Genomic DNA, 13,341 nt, shown 5'->3' with positions numbered 1-13,341 from the left:
ACACTGTCTCCTATCCCACACCAAATACGAGGCAAACATTTGAACCACCCCCGGCCCAACGGTTGGTTAAAGTGTCAGTCAGCAAGGTCCCAAACCTGTCTTACAAAGAGCGATCTTGCATATAAACCAATTTCTAATTTAGAACAGCAATGCCACAAACCAAAATTTTGTGTGCCTGCAAATTCAATCATCTTTTTCCTTGCGATTACAATGGCTGCCTTCTTAATTCTTCTACAGGCTGCCTTGCCTATATTTTGTGGCTCCTCCCACAATCTGGCCTCGTTAAGTTCAAACAAGCTTTTTTTCACATAGCCCACCCAAGGAATGCTTTTGCCACCCTCAAGGCCCAGAAGATGTTTCAAGGCATCTAAATACTTCCCCAAATCATTGATCTCTAGAGCCTCACTCCATACAATGTTGGAGAGAGAGAGAGAGAGGCCAGATCACCAATTGGACATACATTTAGTTCCAAATGTGTAAGAACATAAGGGGTCGAGCTAGAGAGATTTAACAGTTTTCATAAGTTTTTTTTCCACCCTAGTAAGATTAAGGCTATTTGTAGTGCTTCATAGCTCTGATCCATCAGGTGTGGCAGGAGTAGCCTGTTTGCCATAAGCTCGATGTCCAGGTGAATTTCCCCTCACATGTCTGCTGAAAAAGGATCATTTTGTTCCACCATATTTCCCCAGTGTAGTGCGTGCCTTCTGTAACTGGGTGGTCCATTGCCCATTTTCATTAACGTGGATACCCAAATAATCATAAACTTGACCTCTTCTAGGTGAAAATGGCCTTCCACTTCAATATTTAATCTGCATTGCTTGGTGAATTTTGGCTTGAACACACAGAACTTTCGTTTTACCAACGTTTAAGCTTAGGTCAAGTTTAATCATTTTTCTCTCTTGATAACATTTGTTTTCTGTAAACTTTATCCAAATCACTTGTGTCATACACCCTACTTGCTCTTCTATCTGCTCTAATATGTCAACTTTTATCTGTACACAGGGATGGTTCTTAATATAGTGCTGTCTTTCAGTTTCGTTATTCCTGTCTCCCCAGATGTCATTGGAGATTCTCCTTGCTGACCTTACTTCAGACCCTCACTGGGTCTGATATCTGCCTTATAAAATGCTATCTACCTGAACTTTTAGTCCTGTTGCAGAAGTGAAAAATATACTAAAAATGTACAGTGCCCAAACAGAACAAGGACCTCAGAGTAGGTTTGGCTGTAACTTCACAGCTAGATTAGTTTCCTGCACATTTACAGTCTGATTACGTGTGAGGTAACAGCTGTGTAATTCGCCATTTCTGGAGTACACAGGAATCCATATGGGGATTTGGTGGATTTAACTTGGGTAGCCATTTCTTGCTGGAGGTATATCCCCCACTTGAAGGCCAAACCTATAAATGGGCAGAGTGGTAGAAGTGGCAGTAATTCTGTTACCACAACAAAGTGTTGGAAACAGAATTTCTGCCACTTTTCTGTTGCATGCCCAATGTAATGAGGCCCAAATTCTTGGATTATTATAGGCCTCCAGAAAAAAAGTACATTTTTTATATATACCGGGAACAAGGCCAATAGGTCCCAAGCCAGGTTCGCAGGCCATACGCAGATACAGCTCACAGCTTCAGACATTAGTCTGTTTCATGGGCCCAGTCAGATCGCCTCAGACCCAGTTCATTCTGCAACCTACAAGGACCCAGTTAAGACCATACTTATAGTCCGTGGGACTGCGCACACATGGGTCAGGCCCAGCTCGGGGTCAGTCGGTCCCATCTTGTGTCTGACACCGGTGCTCTTGAACATCACTTTTTCCTTTTTTTTTTGTCTTTTTTTTTTTTTAACTAATTCACTGTACTCCACACTTTGATTGCAAGATGGATGTGCCATCTATTGAAGAGACGCAAATACTGTGCATGGCCTAGGCAGACGATGCTCATGCTTTACAGTCTCTCATAGATAGTTATACTCTTTATATGAATTAGCGTGGTTTGTTAGTAAACCCTAATAAGTCAGCAGTTTTGCTTTGTCATGAGATTTGTAGGATCGTTCCTAGGAACTTTTATTCTAATGGTAATTTTCAGTAAAATATTTTTCACACAATTAAATGTATGATATACCATCATTACATAAGAAAGAAAATGTTCACAACAATACAATTATAATTTACTAAATGAGTTCATGTCAATTTGAGATAATTTCCTTAAATGCAACTATTTTATCACCAAATCATTATGGCTACTCGTGCTACTTTCCATATATTTTTCGTGGTAATTACCATTGATGGAATATTGCCTAACGTACATCTGTCCCAAAAAGCAGACGTTATAAATGTTTGGGCATCATGAACAAAGGGACCAAGTAGTTCGAATCGTTTCTCATTTAATCTAGGACAACAGGTGAGGATATGTCTGACTTTCTATGTTCGTACAATCTAAACATAATCAACAAACCCTATTCTCCCTAGGTATGTTTAATCAGGAACCCATTACTGCCAGGCAAGGAAGTTGGTTAAACCTAGTTTACATGGCCATTTAATGCATTACAATTACCTTGGTATGCAGTTCACTCCTTTTTATTTTTACCTCCATTAAAAACACTGGAAAACAGCTGTTGCCTATGAATGAACTTATTGGGTGGATCTTTGAATTCACTAAGAAGTTTAAGGTGTGGCCTGTTAACCTAATTGTTCAATGTTTTCTCGCTGAATAAAGTTAAAGCAGTTTATTCGTATGGACGTGGCACTTCGGGACCCAAAACTAGCCCCCTGCTGCATTCTGCTCAAAATAGTTTTGTAAAAGGCTTTTGGTCCTCCCGGTTCGGCACCAAATTCTTCTATGCTATTCAAATTGAATGATGCTTATCATACTGGACGCTTATCAAATGTGGCCAGTTGCATTGTTTCTATCCATGTGTGACAATCAAAAAGCCCTCCTAGCTAACGAGATCTCAAGATCTATCAACTCTTACGAGAAAGCATTTGAGAGTTCTAAGCTTAGCTATGTCATCTGTCATCACCTCTTTCTAAGGAAGATGATAAACCAGTTACTGCTTTTATCTTGATGAGCTAGGAGGCATGAAAGAAGAACGTCAGTTAAGGAAAAGTCAGAATAGGCAGTTTGGCCTATTGGTTTCATCGAACTTCAAGCAACTTTATCCGAAATGGTCGGTTTATAAAGCAAGATAGAATTTTATTTAACTCAAGGTTTTAATGTACTAACTTTAAACACGGCATTGATTGAATGACTATGCGACTTCAAAGATATATGTCCTACTTTTTCCGACTGACCGTTATGCCCAAGGGTTGCTGAGTTGCTATTCATTTTTAGTTTGTCATAAATATTAGCAATTTAAGAAACTGTTTAAGACCCATTTGAATAAAATCAGGTTTTCACCAGCACATATGACCCATGTGTTTTACTGTCTTAACTCGGTGAAAGCTTCCTGGGCTTTAAGGCAATATTTATTTTTTACATGGAAAACCAGAAATCAAGCTAGAAAGTGTACTGTGTATCATTTTACCAGTTTTTATCGCTATTACTATCAAAGATTTTCTCCCGAAGCAGGGGGGAAATTTACAAGTCACTTTCCAGTTGAAAAGGATGTGAGAGGCAAGAGTGTTTCTGGGGCACACACTCTTCTTTATTTGTTTGGACAATGTTGTGGATAGCCTGGCGGTGGAATATGCTGACTCTCCAAAGTTGGGTGGGGAAAAGATTAATATATTAATGTTTACAGACCATGGTGTTCTTATTTCTCGTACACACAGTGGTTTAATTAGATGTATAAATCAATTTACTAAATCAACCCATTCAACAAAAAAGTTCTGCCTTGTGGAAAAGGATGAAACCCCACATATCAACCTTACTTTAAAGATGGGGGAGATCTAAATAAAGATGTTGTTTCCGCGTATACGGTTCAGTAGGAATAGGAAGTGGGAACAGCATATTGAGAAGAAAAATCTAATTCTTAATAAATAAGTGATGAAGTTCTGAGTTTTGACAAGACATTTGGAAACAAGTGATGGAAGTATGCACATCTCAAGTAGTTGCAGTGTAAATTCAGTATCATGCAAGCTCTCTTTTTAAAAAAAACCATTACGGCTTCTCCCACAAAGTGCACAAAATGTGCTGATCTATTTTGAGCTTGTCCTCATTACTTTGGAAGAAAACACAACGTTAAAACCGCTGCTAAATTGGGCCAGAATATGGACCAGTAATGACCTTGGGGAAATACAGGGAAACCCTAAAAGACCCGATGAGCTGCGACTGTTACCAATCTACCCTGGGCTGGTTACATCAGATCCTTATTAGTCTTGTCCAATTTTGTTCAATACAAATAAAGGATGCTTTTTATGAATGGTCACCTGCCAGGATGATTAATAAGTGCCTGTCCCCGGTTTCCGGATGACCATATTTGGCTTTGAAAAAAGACTAAACAGCGAAGGATACCTGGCCGATACACGTTTGTTGTATATGAAAATGAGGCTAAATATATTGCCACTGATGCCAATTGCAAACTGCTGGTATAAATCGGGTACTGCTTATTGCCCGGTTTGTAATGGAATTATTGAAACCCTGCAACATTTTCTGTCTATCTGCCCATAGTGTCTTTGATCTATGGACGCAATTTGAAAAACTGTTTATTTCAGCATGGCGTGAGGGCTTTGATTATTGCATAAGATTTGTGTTTAAAATTCGTCCTATCCCCATGTGGTATGTGCAGTTTTAGACTACATTTTAACAGCCTGCAGGAAGAGGAATTTATGTATTTATTATTCTCTTGTTAGGCACCTATACAGCAAGTAAATTCTGTTTCAAAGCGCCCACAGGGCAACTGGGAGGGGACATGGGGATGAGAACCATTAAAATGCATACAGAATATTAAATACAGTGGGAGAGTCCAACCTGCTTTGCCTTGTGAGTGTTCAGAACATGCAAGTGCAGAAGGGAGGGAGAATGGGGGTATGTGCTGCGGTATGTGAACTTCAATGCAATGTCAACATTAGGGATGACTAGCATCTAATTACAATCTAATTGGGTCTTTTTGCACTTTATGAATGCCATAGGGAATTAAAGAATAGACCTGGACAGATATATATGAAGGTTTATGTCATCATGAACTAATAGTTGTGAAGGCATAATGAAGTATGACACAGGCAACAGACTTCAAGATGTTTATTTAAGTGAACTGTCAGGATGGTTGAGGGCCTAACTTGCCCTATGCGATGTCCCAACTGAAATAAAACAAAGGAACATCAGTGTCAAAAAGTTCAACCTAAAAGTCTGTTTGTGTCCAAAACCTATCTTTGCCCACACAACTATATTAAACCAAAGTGTAGGGATGTCGTACTTAAAAGAAAGTGTTTAACTCAAAGTTCTGAGCTTCTTCCAGCTCACAACATTCTCTCAGCTCCCCTTCCCCAAGTATGAGAAAGTTCCATTAAATAAAAGTCTCAAAGGTTACCTTCTTCAGTTCAAGGCAATATAGTTTCAGACCAATCCTCGGGGTTCCTTTCCCCAAGTTTTAAGTAGCACAATCCAGAACATAGTGTCCCAGGATTCGGTTCCCAAGGCAACAAGTATTGTTCAAAAGTGTTGCAATGGTTTTGTTGAGCTGGTTTCATAATGTCTTGAGCTTTCTTCAGTTAGGATTCTCTGGTCAAGGGCCATTTGTTAGACCACACGATTCACCCATCACAGGTCAAGCAACCAGGGTCCCTGGACTTCTCAGCCCAACATCCAAGTTCCTTGGCACTTGCTCCTGTGTGTCAAGTCACCCTTACTTGACTCTGCTGTGTTGGTCTCCTGGGTTTTAGGGTGCAATTCTATGTCCTTTGGTTTTTCCTGGATTGGTTCATGGCTCTGCCACCATTTATCATACACCCTTCACCAAATAGTTGTCTTGCCACACTGCATTCATTCATTAAAGTTCATTGTTCATGCTTTCTTTAGTCTTTATTGTAGTGAGTGAATTGTAAGGATGATGCAAGTCACTGTGCCGTACTAGGATTTGAGTTTCAGCCCAGAGTTCAAAAGTATTCTTATGTTTGTTAGTCGGATTCAAGTTTGAAGGCACACTTGCATTGTTTCAAAGTAAAGGTGTGTTAGAGTTTGCAAGTCAAGTTTTGTTTGTCATTGGGAAGTTTCCCTATAATGCAGTATTCAAAAGTCAGCCTAATATAGGCCAGTATTCAGTACATTTGCATTTCCTTGTAATGTAAAGATTTCATATAGTTCAGTATGCAGCATACCTTGGTTTCTTGCAATGTTAAGGTTTCATGTAATTCGGTATTCAGTATACCTTGGTTTCCTGCACGATTAAGTTTTCATAAAGTGTGGTGCCTGTTTGTCCCTCTCACACTCATTGGCAGTTTGCTCCTGTTGACAGCGGGTCGTCCTGGAGCTCACCGTTGTCCACGTGTCTGACACTCACCAGCTGCTTGCTCGAGCCCCTGACGGCTTACGATGCGGACTGCACTCCAGTTCTGGGTGGGAAACGCAGCCAATGTCACCTTACTGCTTCTGGATGAACACTGACCGTGTTCTGTGAGGCCTGGGTCTGCCAACATCTTGGTTTGGCGTCCAGTCCCTCTGTGGCTGTCCCTCAAAGAGCGGATCATCTGCTGGTGTCTCTGCTTCTCCTTCACGGCTCTCCTTTTTTGTTCTCCTTGCAGGCTCTCTAATTTTATACATGTGCAGCCTTCGAACTGGCTGCAGGTGGGTCAGCTTAATAATGCCTGCCTGACCATAGTTGGGCAGTCTTGAGGGGAATTGGCTTGTTACAGCCTATAAAGGTTGGGGAGGGTTAGGTTGACTGTTACTAGGAAAAGGGGATACTATGTCTCACCCAGCTTATCGCTAGTTCTTCTCCTCCTCCTCCTCCTACTACGTCTAGACTTATCATTTCTCCTGTTAGTCCCGGGGTAAAGGGGACATGTGGAACAATATTCCATAACTACTTTGGGAAAAGGGGTTTCTTCCTGAAGGGAATATGTAGGATACTGCATCTCGCCCGAGAGTATCTCTCTCCCAACCTCCAAGAGCCCGCCGCCCAGGTGATCCTCCTTCGTGTGGGATCTGAAAGTGATGGCCTTTCCATGGTCACCTGCGTAGCAGATCCAAGGGGGGTCGGAGTGAGAATACACTCCCGTTTCTCACATAGTCCACTTATCTATTGATATTGATGTTTTGGATTACTTCTTCTTTGAATTACTATTTGCATAGATTTGTCATGTATTTATGTATGTATGTATTATTGCTTGTATAGCATTTGCTGAAATAAAGTATTTTCTGATTTACTGACTTAATCAAGCTGTGTCCGCTGGCCACCACATACCAAAATCTGACCTGGCTTTGGGAACATGGCCTTCCCCAGACATGGCTCTGATCCACTGAAGGGCCCTCTGGCTGATGACTTTTTCTTTCTGTCCAAATGGACATAGCTTAGAGCCAGGCCCACAAAGATTCAGTTAAAATGTTGGTAAAGCCCATGGAACCCAAGATGGTCTTGTGGCACATCAGAGATCACCGTAGTATCAGTTCACAGGCTTGGCCTAGGTCTCAGACACAGTTCAACATAGATTCCAGATCTCCATTAAGGTTCTAGACTGAGTGTCACAAATTGGGCCTGTGGGAGGCATGTTTATTTTTCTTTTGAATGCATACGCCACCTGTAAGGCCACCATAGTACTATCAAGGGATGCATATTTTCACAGTCGGTTTGCAGACCCACTGCAATAATCTGCAGTCCACAATTATGGCCCTAACTGCGAGAGAGGGTGAGAATTCAGAAAGCAGAGAGAACCAATGGAAGCCCCATGTGCGTAGCAGAGTGGAAGGAGGCAGAACTCTCACAGAACACAGAGCCCATGTGAGGCAGTCGAGCTCCGACACAGAGCCAAAGATGCTGGGAGAACAGCATATGAGAACAGAAGAAAACACAACATGATTGAGTTTGGTGGTGGTGTGACCACACAACAGCGGTGGTGGGCAGACTGCCTGTAGAAACGGGGCTGATACTACTGAGAGAAACCCACTCCCGAACCAACATACAGAGCAAATTCGATTTGGAAGACAAGAATGAAACACACATGAAACAGATGGCATAACAAGTGAGCCGCTGAGCCAAGAAGCAGAAAGAGAGGCCAAGACCTTACCAGTACAGGTGATGTTACCACTCAGAATAGAGGGTAATACCGGGAACAGGATAAACAGACAGTTAAGATGGATTAATTATAACTCAAACAAAACTCATCCCAGTGCTAATGATAAAAGTATTAGAAAAAAGAAGAGGAATGAGAACCATGGTCATGAATGGCAGAGCTATCTGAAATACACAAAGTGGGAGAGGAGTAGAGTTAAAAACCCATTGCCTTGAGAGAAAGGGAATGTCAACCCAGGTCCCAAAGATGAGAAAGAGAATATAGACATTTGGCAAACACGCACCGAGGGAGAACAGGAATTCAAAACTCATACACGCAACAGCACTCTAGTAAGAGAGGCTAGTACCTGACAAGAAAGAGAGAAAGTAACAAAAGTAAGGTTGTTTGCATAAAAGGGGAGGTGAAAACTATCAGTCCCATACAAGAGTTCCAGAACTTTATCCACAAGATAACAAGAGACTCTTTGCGTATGGTCTATTGAGTGGAACGAAAGAACATAGAATACCCTGTGACACAACACAATCAAAAGAAGGGAGTCATTTTTCTATCCTTAGTTACATTAGTGATGGGGTCAGAGTGGTGAGATTTAGACAGTGGACAGACTTGTTTTTGAACATTCATCCTGACGAGCACCTTTTGTTAGTAAAATAGGTAGGGAACACCCATAGAGATAGGGAGAGTTGGGCCTTATTGTAGAATAAATATGCTTCAAATGTCTTCAGAGCCTCTCTGTTCTTCTTCTGATCCTCCACACTGGCTGCAGTGTATTTCATAGTTGTTTTGCTCCTTCCTCTCTGGTTAGCTTGCCAAAGGTATACCATCCTTTGTTAGCCTGTATCAGGGGGGTGGTCCTCCTATGTAGTGTGGCACTGTGTTCTGTGCTGGCAATATGCTGTCCCCCTTGTGTATATATTTTGCTGGAGCCTGTAAGGCATTCTGTGATACGGTTGCTTGCTGCTGTGTGTTCCTCTGTGGTGCCCGGGCAACCACAGGCCTTGCATTTTGTACTGTTGTGTGAAGGACAACTGCCCCTATGGTGGTTGTATCTGTGCTTGTAGTGGTTGCATCTGTGATAGCATGGGCTGCACATATACCTGCAATCTCCCTGCCCCCCCTTGGCCATACTGCGGCTGTTTTCCACATGGTCACATCCATGCAAAGGGTTTCCTCTGCCTATACACAAAACGGGGTCCTCCAAAGGTGGGTCCCAGTCCACCCTATCCATACCCCCTACCCCACTGTGAGTATCCTCTGCCCTATTGATAATATCCCATCTGAAGGATATACCTCTTTGCTGGTAATATCCTTGTGGCTATATGCCCCCTGTTGGAGATACTCTCCCTTCTGCTGGAGCCCTCCTCCTTGCTATGTGTATACTCCTCCCTGCAGCACCACCAATTTCACCTCTGCCTTGACTGCATTATCAGCCATGTCTTTCTCTTTCCTTCTACAAACGTGTACGATGTTGGTCTGTATCTCTGGCCATCCCTTTGTCTCAATCCCAACCACCTTCTCTGGGGATGCTTGCACATCTGTGGGGAGACCCCTGAGTAATATGTGATAAAATATTGGTATGTTCACGTCCCATGATTGTCGTGTCCACATCTCCTGTATCTGTTGTATGTATGCTGTAGGGTCTTCGTCTAGTTTCATTTTGCGTGACAACATGGTCTGCATGTCTGATGTGTCTTGGTACATAGTCCTCAATACTTTTCACACATGTGCATGACACTTATTGAAGGGTGCACTGTCATGAATGTTACTACTGAATTTAACTCTCATATCCTGCCTTTTCCCATATGTTGTCCCCCTGCTCACCCAACAAGACTGTGAATAGGCTCTTCATAATCCCTGCTGTGTCTTAAAAGTATATATCCAGTTTCCTGCCCCTGCTGCAAGGGATGGCAACCGATACATAAGTGTCTCTGTCCGTGTCTGCCATGGTATATACTGTGCACCACCATTGCCCTTCTGTAGCAGGGGCAGCTGTGTTTGTGGTGCTGGGGCGGCCCCACTCTTTGCAAAGTTTGCCACTGCCATCCTTCCTGTCCTGTTTTGGTGAGATTGGGTCCACTCCCTACTGCTCCCCCAATCTCTCTCCCTTTCTTTCTCATTTTCTCTCCTCTCTCCCTTTCCTTGTCTCTGTCCTCATCCCATTCCTCTTCATAACACATCCTCCCTGTCTCACGCCTGTTCCTTCATCTTAGTCAGCATCCTCTGGGTCCATTTCAGACCCCATGTAGACCTCTTCCTCCTCTGAGGGATTTTTTATCTAATTTGAAAATTATTTTTCCAGATGTCCGAACACCTGGCATTCCCGCCACCCCTCGCTCTGCCTTCTTTTTTTCAGACTGCCTTCTCTAACTTGTCCTCTGCTGCCTTGAACATGGTTTCTAACTGCCGCTGCATGCTTTTTTCTATGTCAGATAAGTACTAGTAATTGTGGTTCTAGCCTCTGGCTCTTCCTTCCCTATTTCTGTCTTGTCCCTACTTGGGGAAATCCGTTGTGGGTTCATGATCCCTGCTGCAGGCTTCAGCGTAGGGTACAACCCATAGGGAGGGGGTGGTGCAGAAGGCAGCACCACTGTCGCTACCTTTCCCCGCCTGTTTGGGGGTGTGCCTCTTTCTTGTCCTCCTACAGCTTCCATAGGCCTAAAATATTTTGGCTGCTCTTAAATTTGGTATCCTTATATGTTGCCAATAAATATGAAAACATGTTTTCTATTGTGTCACTATTGAACGTTCCTTCTCCTGGTTATTCCAGAAAACACTGCACTGCCATTTCCTGCACACATTGAAAATGGTATTTAATAATTTATCGCTATATTAGGGCAATTTAGTACAAAGATGGTCCAGGGATATGTCCATAATCCCAATCAACCCCATCATCGTCCTGTTGGTTCACTCCGACTCACCACAGTCAAGATTTCCGCCCTTCTGCCCATGTGCAATTTAGCTTAACTCCTAATTTCAAAGAAGTCTATCACAATTGTTTCACTTGTACAATTCTCCAAATGGTTAACCAAAAATAAAAATGACACACAACCATATACATTCACTCAACACTCCACTCCTCACAGCCACCCACACCACCTCCCCCTTACTTCATACTGTGATGAATCCTGCAGAGTCATAGCTGATCTCCAGCCTAAAGTCTCCTCCAATGTGGCCAGAGGGAAGGCAGCTGCTACCTGATACTGACCTCGAAGCTGGTATTCTGAGGGTGGGTTACATGGGAGCAGATGGCTGTCAGGGCAGAGTGGTGACTACATTGGGAGAGAAGCAGTACAATTCTTTGTTGTGAAGAAAATCCCCTTAATTCCAGAGTTCTACCCTTTCTACCCTTCTACAAAATCAACCTTATTCAATTTCCATATGTGCATAATGAACATAGAATATGTAAAATATCTGATGATCTTGAAGATTGTATTTTTAAAACGGTTCAACAATATGATCCAAAATCATTTCAAACTACAAGTCCCAGAAATCTCCAAATACTGTGACGAGAAGGAGGCACAAGGAGTTCATGTGGATGAAATGTGACTCTGTTGTCAGCCCAGTCTACTAGGTGGGACATTTAAATCCCCTGATCAGCTGTGGAAAGAAGACTACAAGGTGAGTTGACCAGGAGAACATCAAGAAGAGAGAGAGTGAGCGAACGAGCAAGAAAGAGAGAAAGAGAGAAAGAGAGAGAGGGACAGAGAGAGAAAGATAAAGAGAGAATGAACAAAAACTGCAGAGTGCTCGGAGCGGGAAGTGTGACCAGTGGCAGAGGAAGACCTATGGCGGACCGTGGGGAAAGGGAGAGATGCCCAGCAGAAGCCATTTGGTGTCGCTCAACACCAGAAGAACAGCCCGGGAGAGCGAGGACAGGTGAACGCAGCGGGAATGTAAGCGTTGTGCGAGGCTGAGCAGGTCTTGGCAGCGGAAGCCAGGGGAGCCGATGCAGAGACCCAGAGAGACTGTGACCCCTCACAAGCACCTCGCAGACACTGCATGGAGTCAGTCTAGTAGTAAAGAGTGCAATGGGACATGTGCACATGTTAAAAAGAATTGTGAAAGTGCTTTTGAAAACCGAGGAAATATAAATGAACGAAAAAGGCAGAAATGGTGCAATTCTCCTGACATGAGAGATCAGTTTGGGGAACCTCTGACCAGCATTGTCTAAGCCAACCGACATTGCTTAAAGAACAGGGGCAAATATGGCGCAATTCTCCCGACATGAGGTCAGTTGTGGGAAATCTGGAACAAGCATTGCCAAGAGTCAAAAGACTGTAGAAGAGAGGTTGACGGAAGGAGTTTGATCAAACTCTCATTTAAGGGATGCCATTGTGGGGGAGATTGGTGCAAGTACTAACTGAAGACAAAGAAGATTGTTCCACTGGAGAGGTACAACTGTAAGAATATGTAAGAGGAGAGTGAATGTTGCAGAGAAGCCTGATAAGGATATTGGGAAAGGAAACCTTTTTGGAAAGAAATACCCGACACAGGAGTACACCATATGTACCAAAAGGGGGACGTTTCGTGCCAGGAGAGTGTACTCGAAACTTATTTTGAGCTGTCATCTATGAAGTCCACTGCTGCACAGAGATTTTTGACATCAGCTTTTCAGGACCTTGCACGTTCACATTGATTTCTTAAACTAAGTGAATTGTAGCACCCAGCAAGAATTGTGGATGTTTGAGGATGTTTTGTACCGGCATTCTGAAGTTTCAGCACAAAGAAAAAGGGATTTAAAGCAAGACTTTGGGGTTTCCTTTAGCAAAACTCTGCTTTTTCCTTCTGTCCTCCATTTTCACTGGTTGTGGAGCCCAGTGACATATTTCAGGAGTGGGATCTCTGTTCCGCCACTGACAACATGCGTGGCAGATTGGGCAGCCATCTTTTTGTGCGTTGCAAAGCGCGATTTTCAGAGGTTTTGGCGCGCACAAGGATTATGCCGCCATTTTGATGTTTCTGGCACCTTCATAACAGTGATGCCGCAAAGCAGAGCAAAAGTGGGTTAAAACATCCCACACTATCTTTAGACCCTAATGTTCTAGCTAACTACAGGCTAATTACGAACGTGCCATTCTTTCGTAAGATGCTAGATAGAGCTGCATATCTGCAAGTACAAAACGTCTTGGACAGTCATCAGATTTTGGGGCAGAGACAGTCAGGTTTTCGCAGAGCCCGCAGC

The 13,341-nt window shown here is 43.0% G+C and overlaps 1 protein-coding gene across 3 annotated transcripts in view; it reads left to right on the top strand.

The window, feature by feature from the left end:
* Nucleotides 1-13,341, top strand: part of OSBPL3 (oxysterol binding protein like 3) — a 1,742,686-nt gene that overhangs the window by 768,489 nt on the left and 960,856 nt on the right. The gene's annotated exons all lie outside the window — the stretch shown is intronic.

The sequence above is a fragment of the Ambystoma mexicanum genome, chromosome 2q (genome assembly GCF_040938575.1).
Source record: "Ambystoma mexicanum isolate Mex_15411 chromosome 2q, UKY_AmexF1_1, whole genome shotgun sequence".
Classification (NCBI taxonomy): Eukaryota; Metazoa; Chordata; class Amphibia; order Caudata; family Ambystomatidae; genus Ambystoma; species Ambystoma mexicanum.
The sequence above is the reverse complement of the archived record's forward strand: the minus strand, read 5'-3'. Positions and strand labels throughout refer to the sequence as shown.